We start from the raw sequence: 14,035 nt of genomic DNA, 5'->3' as shown, positions 1-14,035 counted from the left end.
TTCCCTGACTTGAACCCGTGACTCCGGTCACAAGAAACAACATTACTGCTGCTCCAAGGCTTTCCCTCTGTCATTTCCTAAATATCCATCCAATATTGAGTTGTTCTAGTTTCTACATTTTTTGGTTTAATATCTAATTCTACACTTATTGTGAAAGACTCATCTTCACAACTAAACTTTGCTTTAATATCTAATATGTTTGCTCATGCATGATCTTTAGTTCACGTTGGCATGCATCAAAATGGGGAGAAATGAACTAGCTCAGAAAGCAGTTGCTTTGGCGGAGAAAAGGCTACCAGTTGATTCTTGGCTTGAATATTGACACCCGAACAAGAAGATTTATTGGAAAACAAGCTAGGCGTTATCAAACATGGACATTAGCTGGGTTCCTTGCTTCTAAGATCTTTTTGAAGAATCCTGAAAAAGCAACCTTGTTGTGCTGGGATGAGGATTTTGAGATTCTTGAGACATGTATTTGTGTCCTTAGTAAGAGTGGCAGGGCAAAATGCTCATGTGATGCTGCAAAGTCTCATGTTCTCGTCTGATGAGGCACTACTGCATAGTTAAAAAGTTTAGGGTATTGTATGAGTTTGATAGGATAAGTAAAAATTACATTGGAAAAACCGTATCTTCCACATTTCTTTGCTATGACAAATAAGGCTTTCTTTTTAGGGGAAAGGGGGATTCTTACTCATCAGTTTGTAAATTTACAAATATGTAAATTTGAAAATTTTTGGACTTGATTTCTTATTTATTCTTGTTAGTTATCTATCTTATACTTTATATTTGGATGAGACAGATCAATTAAGACAATTAACTTCAACTCATCGAATGTGCAGCTTTATTGTGGTTTACCATTATAACAGGTACTAAAAATAAAATTGGCTAACAAATCAAGTGATTAGATAGGCCTAATCTCCAAATTATGATATATAAAACTTTCAACTTAAGCAATTTGAAGCTGCTACGAAATAAGACAAATAGTGGAGGTATAGAAATGTCAAAAATGCTAAATAGATTGTGGAGGTTAGAGAATGCCATAAATTGAAACATTTTTGTGGAGGTTTTTAACTTACAAAAAATAAAACATGTTGTGGAGGTTAGAGAATGTCAAAAATTGTAACATTTGTGGGGGTCTCGAACCTCCAGAAAATACTCAACAAATTGTGGCATTGCACATAAAACCCCCACAAAATATGTTGTGGCGAAGGCAAAACTGGGGGTTGATGTGAATGCCACAAATATCTTTTGTGGGGGTTAAAGACCTCCACAATATGAAAATATGACCCCCACAAAATGCCTGAATTTTTGTAGTGCCTCTTATTATTTTAACTATTATTAACTCATTAATTAAAAATATTAAATACCAATATTATTAATTACAAAAATACTAAATATCATTATTATCCAAAAAATTTATTATTATATTATTATTATTATTTTATTAAAAGAAAATATGGGGTATTACAATAACTCTTATAAAACCCCCTGTGAAAACCCTCCAACTCAGCCACATTGTAACTGCCATAAAAAGACAAAATACTCTGCTCGAAAAAAGAGAGAGAGAGGATGGAGGTGCGCTTACATATTTTTGACATTTTTGAAGCGAGAAATATACGGTTACAGAAAAGACAAGGATAGCGAGGCAGCGTTTTGAGGTTGTGGTACTTTAACTCCAAGGGGTAGTGGGGTTGGGGTTGACTGCGTGAGGTTTATAAGTGTGACGGAAACTGTTTCGACAATATCAAAGAAGTGGACCTGGGTCCACAAGTTGTCAGGCTTTTTTTTTATCCAATGCAAGGGAGATGTTCCTACGTGGTACATTGTTAGGGGTTTGATGAATTTCTGGTACAGATCGATGGTTAGGATTGGTTCAGGTGAATGCACTTTTTGACAGAATTGAATTTGGAAATAGAAAATTCTCATCCAGCTTGTGTTTTGCTGCTTGTTATGATGTCATCCTTGGATGTTAATTGTGATACAGATCAAAAATTCTTGCAATCACATGATATTCTTCCTGATTCTTCTCCCTGATTCCATGCATGGATGGACATATAACTATTTTCCTGAGTATCTAATATAATTTTAATGAAAGAAATTGCCAATATTATCAACCGTTTCTCTTACACTTGATTTAAGTCATTTAACTTTTTTTTATTAAAAAAAATTATTTAACTTTTGGCTTTAGTTATAAACTTTTAAGGGGTTTATAAATTTTATGTTACTGCTCCAAAAATTATTTTGCAGCTGAGACAATAAAATATGAGGGCCACAATTTTTTTTCTCTTTTTTATTATCTCGAGCGCTGTGCGTATCGACCCGTGCAATGCTATAGCTAACGAGTTCTACAAATTTTGTGTTGATGCAGCAACAAAAAATTTATAAGCCCCAATTTTTAATAAAAAAATAACATGGCATCGAAATTTTGAATTTACTTTTTATGGTAAGCTAGCATTAAATATATATATATATATATATATATATATTTAAATTTTAGATACTTTAAAAATTTGATTGCAGTCATTAGAATCAATTTATACCATAATAAAAATATTTGGGTTATTTATCTGATTAACAAATGTTGGATTCGTTAATTGACATCCATAATTATAACGATCTTAGGATTGAGAAATTTTTGTCCTATAATTTCCGATACGTTTATTTTAAATTTTGGATACTTCAAAAATTAAACTGCCATCGTGAAAATCAATTTATACCATAATAAAAACATTTGACTTATTTATCCGATTAATAAATGTTAAGACATATTTAATGACAATTGTAACTATAACATTTCAAGGGGTAGAGAAATTTTTATGTATATTTGTTTTTTATTTTTGATATCTCAAGATTTGATTACGATAGTTAAAATCAATTTACACCATATAAGTATTTCCTTTACCAAAAAAAAAAGTAAAGTATTTCTTCGATTCTTGTAAATAACTTATTTTCAGTTATCTCAAAATTATGTCGTTTTGAATTAATAAAAGTATTTCTGTAATTTTATTTATTTTTTTATCAAATGAATTTTACTGAAACACCTTTCATTAATTTTCCTAACTTATGGAAACACCCTTCATTAATTCAAAACGACGTAATTTTGGAATCACTTATATCCTTTGACTGAAGAAATACTTTATCCTTACTTGTTTAATTGCGGTAGTTGGAATCAATTTACCCTAAAAAAATGGAAATAATATTGATAATAATCGATTTAATGATAAAATTAATTAGTAATAACATTGATAATAATCAAAATTGATTGTTATAATATCTTACCTAGTGAATGACAATCACAACTACAACGGTCCTGAGCTAGCAAAATATGTTGTCAAATAAGTTTCAGCCCGCCTGTTCAGAATCAATTGACCCTATTACAAATATGTTTGACTTGTTTTCATTATTGGTGATTGGGCTTTGTGAATGATGACATCAACTATTAAAGTCCTAACATAGAAAAATTCTTTGTCATGTAATTTTTGTTTTTCATATTTTGGTGATGAGAATCAACTTACACCATAATAAACAAATTTAATTTGTTTTCCTAACCAAAAAATGAGGGCTTCAACGAACTAGAAAATTCTTGTTGGGTAAGTTTTGACCCGCACAAAAGGTTATTTTTTTACACTACGGAGAACATATTTGACTTATTTTTCTTCATTAAAAATGTTGGACCTATTGAATGGAGGCCATAACTATAACGATTCTAAGATTACACTATCCTTTGTCTCTCTCTTTTGACCCACACATTTCAATTCACATGTAATAAACATATTTGGCTTGTTTTTACAATTCACAGGTGGGATTTAGTAAATGGCAACTTTAACAACGATCCTGAGCTAGAAAAAGTCATTGCAGATGTGTTAGTTTTATATTTTGGAGGCTTAATGTTGGGTATGGCTCATACTTCGCATGCTGATGAGGACCCTAGTTGTCGGGGTCAGCAGAAAGACAACTGGGCCCATGAATAGCTGCTGTTAGGATTTTCTAATCCTATTTATATTTTTCTTGTAAACCGAGTGACTTGTAACGAGTGGCGGTGAGATGAATGTAGTACAGACAAGCTGGACGTAGCCTATATTAGGTGAACCAGGGTAAATCGCTGTGTCTATTCTCTTTCTCTCTCTCTCTCTTTTCTTTTTCGTTCTTGATTCGTGTGATTGTCAATTTCCAACACTTAAAAGGTGATTAAAATCAATTTACATCATAACAAGCATATATGACTTATTTTCCTTATTAATAAACTTCGGGATGGGAGAAATTCCTAAAGTAAATGACTTCGATGGTAAATAAATCAAGAGCCTTTCAGAGCCTTTGACCCGTCTCGTGAAGGTCTGAGCTTACATATCTAAAATTGATTGTTGGAATCAGGCTTGAACTTATATAAAAGCTCGTTTAAAAAAAAAAGATCTCAGGTTCCAATTCAAAAACCCGACCTTAGAGCCTTCCAGGCCGGCCTAGTATACTAATTTTTATTTTTATTTTATATTTTTTATACTACGCATAATAGCCATCTCTCTCTTCAACTCATTTCACCTCATTTTATTGGTTAAATATACTTTTTGAATGATTTTGTTCTATATTATGCTCTTTGGATATACGTTGAATTTATGAATCTTTGTTGAATTATTAGTGCTGTTGATCGTATATTCTGTTTTGGATAAAATTTGATATTGTTGTCTTGTTTTTTTTAACAGGCAAAATCAAGTTTAAATTAATTTAAATTAATTTTTTTAACTCAAATTACAATTTAAAATTAAATTTTGCCAATTATGTAAGTTAGTATAAATATCAGGAATGGATCATTCAATATGTTATTTAATATGATTATGTTATATGAGATAATTTTAGTTATTTATAAATAAATCAACAATTATCTTTTTGTCACTCTCTATTTTAATATTTTCTTATCTCTCATCTTTTGTCATTGTTAATTTGTTTATAATTAATTAAAATTATCTCACATAACCTCATGTTGAATTACACATGGGAAGATTCATTCTCATAAATATTACACTTCATTTGCATTGTTTATGACAATAAACAAAAATAGATCCTTTTATATGACATAAAATCCTGTGATATAATTTCAAATATAAATAAATTAACAGTGGTTTTAATAACAGTGGTTTTTACCATGTGATAGCTAACTCATTCCAAATTTATTTAACATTGCGAGTTGTTATCTGTCGTTATTACACCATAGAAACTCAATATTCACATTCCACATTATGACAATTCTCCAATTCCTTTTAGGGAAAAAAGTATCTAATGTTACTTTAGATAACTTTATCTAATGTTCATCAAAACGACGTCGTTTTAGGGTTAAAAAATTTAAAAATTAGAATGATAAAGACTATTATAACCCTGAAATAAACTAAAATTACAAAAACACCATGATTTCCGCCCCAAAACGACGTCGTTTCGGTGAACATTAGATAAAGTTATCTAAAGTAACTTTAGAAAACACAAACCCTTCATTTTAATTGTAATTGTAACGGCCTAATCACACCTCCTGCACTTTCTATGAAAAGATTACTGCACTCTTTTTTTTTTTTTTTTTAGGTTACAAGAAATTGAACACAACACCCAAAAAAAATTTCTCAAGTTTTTTTAATAAAAACAAGACAGACATGTTAGTTATCCTGTTAATTGGTTCTAATTATTGTAATTGAACTTTCCTAGTATCTAAGATCTAAAGCAAACATACAAACCTAGAATTTCTTTATCTAAGACGATTATAATTTGTGTCATTATTTAGTTAGTTCCACATTTATTAATTAGGAGAAAAAGATAAACATGTTCATTATGTTATGAATACATTTTGAATATGTATTCCAGGACTTACCAAACAAAAAAAAAGTTATTTTGAAACGTGCGGGTCAAGAGTTACACAACAAAGATTTTCTTTACCTTAGTCGTCAAAGTTATGCCATTATTCATTGGGTCTTAAGATTATTAATGAATAGAAAAGTCAAACATGTTTTTTATGGTATAAATTGATTCTAACTGCCATAACTGTACTTTCGAAGCATACAAAATTTTAAACAAACACCCTTGACAGAAAAAATTTCTACTTACGAATTGTTGTAGTTATAATATCGTTCAATAGGTATCACAACTGTTAATAAAAAAATGAAATATGTTCATTGGGTAGCCGGAATAAACTTATCTCAAGCTGCTTGATAAATGTTTTTCCCTATATATATATATGAGAAAAATATATCTCAAGCTACTTGAGATATATTTATCTACAGCTAGCTCAAAACTACGTGGTTTTGTTTATTTATTTTCTTATATTTATTGATTCACCTTTAAATGGTTATGATTTCCTTTTTCTCTCTCTTCCTTTATCATCATTGATCTATCTTTGTACGGTTATGATTTATTAGCCGGAAATAAAGTTATGTCAAGCAACTTGAGAAACGATAAGCCCTATATATAGATATAGATATATATATATATATATTTTCTTTCTTCCTTCTTTATCACCATTGATCTATCTTTGTACGATTATGATTTATTAGCCGGAGATAAAGTTATCTCAAGCAACTTGAGAAACGATAAGCCATATATATATATATATATATATATATTTTTTGATTACCTCCATATTTGAACATTACTCCATATTTGATTTTTGTTTCATTATTTCCTTTAGAGTATCTCCGCATCAAATGATGACCACAAAAAAAAACATACAAGATGGGCATGAGCACTTCTGAAGTAAAATTGCATCTTTATATTTCTCTTCCCCAATTTTCTGAATTACTTTGAGGTAATGGTGCAAACCTAGAGAGAGAGGATGGAAACCTAGAGAGAGACTGAAAGAGAATGTGAGAGAAAAAAATAGGATTATAAGAGATAATTATGAACCGTTAAATTTAATTCTAATCTAACGGTGATGAAATTAGTTGTAAATGTGGTAAACTTACCTAATGGTAAATATAACCCTCCCTTTATTTATGATGTTTATTATGTCTGAAATATATTTTTTAAGTTTTAAGAAGGATTTCTAAGGATTTAGGGAAAAGATTACATATTATTCATCAATAAAGTCCTCACATCAATCCTCTTTTCAAGATTTTTGAAAGTGATTATATATTACTCATCAACAAAGTCCTCACATTAGGGTTTGAACCAACGTTCTCCCAGGGTATGGATCAAAGCTTTAGCGAAATGTGCCCACGCGAAGAAAATAAATCTTTTTGTTTCTAAAAAAATGAACATTGCAGATATTGTAAGACCAGAAAAAGGACACGTAGTAGGAGATGCCTATATTCATGAGGTCCAACTAGGTAGGAGCAGCATTCGCAGAGGCCTTCTTCCTCGCCAGAGATGAATTCGATGGTGCGGTGGAACCTCCCACATGAAGGGTGGATCAAGTTAAACTCTAATAGAGCTTCAAGGGCGAGTGAGTGATAAGGTAGATGTTGCGACTGTAACACCCCGTATATATCCGGTAATGTTATCATACTATCGTATTAAGCAGCGCTTAATTAAAAATGCGGAATATCTTTTTCTTTTCATTTATGATGTCATTATCATTACCAACTTGCTTATTAATCAATTAATAAAATATCGCCTGTATGCAATTGCAATAAAACAGCTAACTGAAATACCTCATAACATAGATAATAAAAGTGTGGCTCTAGTCACGGAACTACAACAACGTAGACCGGACCATCTAACAGTTTATACAACTCCAATCTAAAGCATTAACATAAAGTGTCATGGACAATCCCCATGCTCACTCAAATAAGGCAACACGCCCAACATCAATCTCAACAACAACAAAAGCATAAATAGCGGAAAACATAAACAGCATCCATATCCAGTCATGGCAGCAATACAGCATAATATCATCAACTAAGCTCTGGCCTCCTGCCGCCAGAGGCATCAGTCACCAAACTACCGGAACCTGAAATAAGCATTCCCCAAACGTGGGGTGAGATCTCTAAACAAGAAATCTCAGTAAGACAAGGGGTCCTCAAGGATCTTCCACCCCAAGCTCACTTACATGTGCAATATAAGTTTAAAAGCAGTTTATCATCATTAGTTCTAAAATAGTGCAATGCAGCAGATAAATGCAGGATTTACATACGCCAAATACCCACACTAGTGCAAGACGCTACTTGCATCCACCCCGGATCACCGTCTTGTATGACGCTACATACTCAGGTTTACCGTCAAGATGGAACAAAACATGCATATTAAAAGCCATTACACAGAAAGCTCAACAGCATTTCAAATATTCAAAGCATGTAACACAGCATGCATACAACCACACCCCCATTGGACATGGTGGAACCACAACATGGCTAAACCGAGGACACGAAAGCTTACCTTGCAAGCTAACACCCAAAGCCAAGAGTCCACAGCTCAAAGTCCAAACACAGCAGATTCACAATCTGTTATGGACCAATACTATATCAATAATAAATCAACACAAGCATATAACTTAAAGACAACTCCTTTCCTTACGTTTTACGTCTTAAGGATCCATACCAAGCCATAAGCCCTTAATCACAACGATTCTGACTTAGTTCATTAATTACAGAAGTTCAACTTCATCAATCTAGGGTGCACAAACCCCCAATAGCCTACTGTACACACAGCACAGCTACTGTTCTACGAAATCCCAGAATATCCGGATATTTCTCGGGACCATATCCGGATATGCAATATCCGGATATCTCACTGGACATATCCGGATATCAATATGCAATATCCGGATATCCAGAATCCCATATCCGGATATCTAATATCCGGATGTCCAAATCTCATATCCGGATATCACATATCCGGATATTTCTTGGGCAGATATTCGGATATTTCACGACAGAATGCAGAAACTGCATTTCGTGAAGATATCCTTCCAAGGTTGGGTTTTTACCGATTTTAAACACCTAAACATGCATTTCTATGTGTGTTTGACCAACCCAACATTAAGTTATCATCTTTTAACCTTTACATGCAACAAGGTTCCACTTTTAAGCTCAAAGACTCAAGATCAAAGGTGATGAGGCTTACCAAAGCTCAAACTCAGAAAAAGGGTGCTCTTGGAGCTCACACAACAGCTCCAAGGTTCTGTCTCTCACTGTACACGAAAATAGTGCACAAAGGTGGTTCTTTTACACCACAAGGAAGCTCCTTTGAGCTCCAAAATGCCACCACAATGGCTCAACACTCTCAACCCCCAAAGTCAGCAACAAACACTCCCCAACCAGAGGTCACAAACCCAGATGATGCACTCTCACACCCTCACAATGATAGCCCTCAAGTGTTTACCAAGAAAAGAGGAAGAAACCAAGTGAAAGATGACAACTTGGCTCACAACGGAGAAGAGAACTCAAGGAGAGAGCACCAGCTGACCAGCCTCCAATGCACTCACGTAGGAATCAGTTTTCTAGGGTTGTGTGCCCTTAAGAAGAGTATTTATAGCCCACTTAAAGATTAACACACAGTATTAACTTTAATTGCTACGCTTAGCATTTTAATCCCAAACTCTGGATTCTTAACCTACTCAATATTACAAGAATTATCATATTTTTCTTATAATTTTCTGAGCACCTTTTCGGTACGCGCTTTTCAAAGCCAGTACCGGTTTCTAGCACCAGTTCTCATTATTTGGACTTGAAACTCGTTTTACAAGTCCTACATATCATTCTAGTAATTATCATGCACTTATTATAATTTTCCGGGATACTTTTTCGGTACGCATTTATACCGACTAGCAGAACCGGTATCTGCACTTTTCTTCCGAAAAGCGACTTTCAGCATTATTACTCACTTACTATAATTATTAAAGCCTCATAATAATTATTGGGGTCAATTATGGAATCATTTCCTATTTTCTCCTAATTTATTAATTAAATTCCTTAATTAACAGTGCGGGTTCTTACATTCACCCCACCTTTTTAGGATTTTGACCTCAAAATCAGAAACATACCTGGTCGAAACTCGGGGTACTGCCGGAGAAGTTCGTCCTCACGCTCCCAAGTACACTCCTCAGGAGTCCTTCCGGTCCACTGCACCTTGACCATCGGAATGATCTTGCTCCTCAGCTGCTTCTCGCCACGATCGAGAATCTTTAGTGGTCCGACGGGAGTCTTTAGGTTCTCCCGAACCTCCACATCATCCGGTTGCACCACATGCGACGGATCTGCTATGTACCTCCGAAGCTGAGACACGTGAAACACGTCGTGGATGTTAGCCAGGTTCGGAGGCAAGGCAAGCCGGTAGGCAACAGGTCCTACTCTACCAAGAATCTGGTATGGCCCAATAAACCGCGGGCTCAGCTTCCTCACTCCGAGTGCCCGTCCAACACCGGTGACAGGTGAAAGTCTCACAAACACGTGCTCACCCTCACTGAACTCCAGTGGTCGATGCTTGACATCGTAGTAGCTCTTCTGACGATTCTGCGCCTGCTTCAGCTTTTCCCTGATCATCTGGATCTGCAGGGTGGTATCTTGGACAAAGTCCAAGCCAAACAACTCACGATCCCCAACCTCAGACCAGCAGGTAGGTGTACGACACCTCCTACCGTAGAGCGCCTCGTAGGGTGCCATGCCCAGGCTAGCATGGAAACTGTTGTTATACGAAAACTCCACCAATGGAAGGTACCTATCCCATGCCGAGCCCTGCTCCAACGTGCAAGCCCGCAACATGTCCTCCAAGGTCTGGATAGTCCGCTCAGTCTGTCCATCAGTCTGAGGGTGATAGGCTGTACTCAGTCTCAACTGCGTACCAAAAGCTCCCTGCAGCGCCTCCCAGAACCGAGATGTGAACTTCGGGTCCCTATCACTAATGATACTCTCGGGCACCCCGTGAAGCCTCACGATCTCGCGAACATAAAGCTTGGCCAACTGCTCTGTAGTGAAGCTCACCTTCACTGGAAGAAAATGGGCAGACTTTGTCAATCTGTCCACAATGACCCATATCGAGTCACAGCCAACCTGAGTCTTCGGCAAACCCACAACGAAGTCCATGGAAATGCTCTCCTATTTCCACTCTGGAATCTCAAGAGGTTGAAGTTTACCAGACGGCTTCTGGTGTTCAATCTTCACTTTCTGGCAGATCAAACACTTGGACACATACACAGCTATGTCCTTCTTCATTCCTGGCCACCAGAAATTTCTCTTCAGGTCTTGGTACATCTTTGTAGCTCCAGGATGAACAGTAAACTGCCCCTTATGGCCTTCCGCCATAACCTCTTCGGTCAAGGGACCTCGAGGAATCACAATACGCTTATGAAACAACAGAAGTCCATCCTCATTCCAAGACACACCGTCTTGGTTCTTCACGTAGTCGAGACACTCTCTCTGCACTTGCGCCTCTTGGATCTTCTCCATAAGCTCATTCCTGACTCTCACAGTCTCCATCTCGAGAAGTGAACCCCCAAACAAGGTGGTCACCTTCAGATCTCGAAACTTCTCTATGAGGTCGAAGTCACCCATCGTCAAACTGGATAGACTCACGGATTTCTGACTCAAAGCATCAGCTACCACATTGGCCTTGCCAGGATGGTACTTCAACTCAAAGTCGTAGTCCTTCAGAAACTCCATCCATCTCCTCTGCCTCATGTTCAGCTCTTTCTGATCAAACAGATACTTCAAGCTCTTGTGATCACTGAACACCGCAAACTGCATGCCAAACAGGTAATGCCTCCAAATCTTGAAAGCAAACACAATCGCAGCCAACTCCAAATCATGAGTCGGGTAGTTCTCCTCATGAGGCTTCAACTGCCTCGAAGCAAAAGCAACAGCTCTACCAGACTGCATCAACACACAGCCCAGCCCCTTTCCAGAAGCATCCAGTAAAGCTCAAACTGCTCCTCAGGATCAGGAAGGATCAACACAGGTGAAGAAGTCAATCTCTCCTTCAACTCCTGAAAGCACGCCTCACACTCGTGAGTCCACACAAATGGAGTCTCCTTTCGGGTAAGACGAGTCAAAGGGAGAACCATCGTGGAGAAACCCTTGATGAACCTCCGATAGTAACCTGCCAAACCTAAGAAGCTCCTCACCTCCGTGACTGTCTTGGGCCTCTCCCAATCCAGTACGGCCTCAATCTTGTTGGGATCCACTGCAACTCCATCTGCTGAAATCACATGCCCCAGAAACTTGACTGATTTGAGCCAAAACTCACACTTAGAAGGCTTAGCATAAAGCTTTTTCTCCTTCAGCACTTGCAGAACTATCCTCAGATGCTCCTCCTCAGTCTTGGAGTAGATCAGAATATCATCAATGAAGACAATCACAAACTGATCCAGATACGGCTGGAAAATCCTGTTCATGTAATCCATGAACACTGCCGGCGCATTGGTGAGTCCAAACGGGATCACCAAATACTCAAAGTGACCGTATCTCGAACGAAACGCGGTCTTAGGGACATCCTCCGGCTTCACCCGAATCTGATGGTATCCGGACCGGAGATCAATCTTGGAATACACACAAGCGCCCCTGAGCTGATCCAACAGATCATCAATCCGAGGAAGGGGATACTTGTTCTTGATCGTCACCTTGTTCAACTGCCTGTAGTCGGTGCACAATCGCATTGTCCCGTCCTTCTTCTTCACAAAGATAACCGGTGCTCCCCAAGGAGACACACTCGGTCTAATGAAATCTTTCGCCGAAAGATCCTCAATATGCTTCTTAAGCTCAGCCAACTCCGGTGGCGACATCCGATATGGAGCTAAAGAAATCGGCCCCACACTAGGCAACAAGTCAATGGAGAACTCTATCTCCCGCTGTGGCGGAAACTCAGGAATCTCCTCAGGAAACACCTCAAGGAACTCCCCCACCACAGGAATGCCAGTGATATCCTCCTGTGTCCCACTCACCAAACCTCCCAACATGACATAACCAAATGCCCCTGCTCTCAAGGCCTTCCTAGCCTGCAGCAATGAAATATATGGCGAGGAACTAGCTGTGGAATCACACGGAGACATCACCACGCGCTTTGCACAGCAATCAATCAGTGCACAATTTCTAGACAACCAATCCATGCCCAGAATAATCTCAAGGTTGGCCATCGGCAATCCTATCAGATCTATCGAGAACTCACGGCCATCCCACTGAAACGCTACATCGCGATGTACAGTGGTAGAAACACATATCTCTCCGGTGGCGGTAGTCACCCGCAACGGTGGAGAAAGCACAGACATGGGCAACTCAAGCCCCAAAGCAATCGGGGTAGCAACAAACGAATGCGTAGCCCCGGAGTCAAACAATGCATCAACAACAATACCACCAATAGACACAGTACCTCTAACAAGGTTCGGAGCGCGGTCCGACTGCTGCCTATCCAAGGTGTACACACGCCCAACAGAAGGTGGCACTGCAGGTGCCGAAGTAGAAGCCATCGGAACCATCTGCAAAGGAACTGCCTGAACAGCTGCAGCTCTTGCCGTCGACGACGGACAGTCTCTAGAGAAGTGGCCCTCCTTGCCACACAGGAAACAAACCAACTGCCCCGAAGCACAACGTCCCACATGCTTCTTCCCGCACCCCGCACATCTCGGAGTGGAAGGAGGCCTAGCAAAACTCCCCTGCTGTGAAGCAGTCCTCTTGAACTGACCAGGCGCCTGCCTAGTAGCCAACTGTTTACCCTTGCCCTTCCCAGCAAACCTCTTGTCCTTCCAGGACGTAGAAACAGGAGTGGAACCAATAGTCCCCTTGGTCTCGTCGACCTTGGCCCTCTTGGCCTTACTCGCTATGCAGACATCCTCAATGTCCTTACACTGCTGAACCAGTGTACCAAAGTCTCTCGAAGCAGCTCCAGCTAAATGCTCAGCAATCACCTCACTAAGTCCCCTACGGAACTTAGCAGCCAGAAACATCGGAGTAGGAGGAACCATCCTGAAGTGTGCAAACTTCACCAGCTCATTAAACTTGGCCAAGTACTCGTCAACAGTCATCGAGCCCTGAACCAATCTGTCAAACTCCCCCTGCTTCCTCTCCTGCGCATCATAGGGAAAGTATCTGCCCAAGAAACACTCCTCGAAGAATGGCCATGTCAAAACACGACCCTG

The sequence above is a fragment of the Gastrolobium bilobum genome, unplaced genomic scaffold (genome assembly GCF_033153095.1).
Source record: "Gastrolobium bilobum isolate Gb01-03AN ecotype WA unplaced genomic scaffold, APGP_CSIRO_Gbil_v1 utg10605, whole genome shotgun sequence".
Taxonomy (NCBI): Eukaryota; Viridiplantae; Streptophyta; class Magnoliopsida; order Fabales; family Fabaceae; genus Gastrolobium; species Gastrolobium bilobum.
Note: the sequence above shows the minus strand (reverse complement) of the source record.